This window comes from Buceros rhinoceros, unplaced genomic scaffold, assembly GCF_000710305.1.
Source record: "Buceros rhinoceros silvestris isolate BGI_N320 unplaced genomic scaffold, ASM71030v1 scaffold16127, whole genome shotgun sequence".
Classification (NCBI taxonomy): domain Eukaryota; kingdom Metazoa; phylum Chordata; class Aves; order Bucerotiformes; family Bucerotidae; genus Buceros; species Buceros rhinoceros.
The window spans coordinates 6,038-6,536 of record NW_010424096.1 but is presented as its reverse complement, the minus strand read 5'-3'; positions in this window follow the sequence as shown (position 1 = coordinate 6,536).

The following is a 499-nucleotide window of genomic DNA, read 5'->3' as shown; positions in this document are numbered from 1 at the left end:
AGGAGACACAAGCATTGGGATGGTTACAGAGCTCTGGGTCTGGCCCCATCCGAGCTCTGGGGAGAGGGGTCCTTGTCGGCAGGGACAGGAGATGCTGCTCTGGGGCAGCCATGGTTGATCCAGCCCTGGTGCTGGGTCTCCCAGGAGAGGAGAGGGAGCCAGCGGGACCCCTGCAACATACCCAGACCCCCACCAGCAGCTCAGCTGCCCTGGTTGAGGCAGAGCTCCCCTCACCAGACGCTTTCTGGCGAGGGACTCAGCGGCACCCTCTGTCCTACCCTTTGCCTCCTTGTCTGCCCACTCTGGGCATCCCTTGCTCCATCCCATCTGCTCTCCAGGCACCTTCCTTCCCTCCTGCCCTGTCCACCCCAGAGCCCAGGGCAGGAGGGCTGGGAGGGAGCCAGGCTGAGCTCGCTCAGCAGCTCAGCAGCCAGGAGGGGTGATGGGACCAAACCCAAGCAGGTCCCAGCAGCCGCCGGCCAGTCCAGCCCTTCACCTT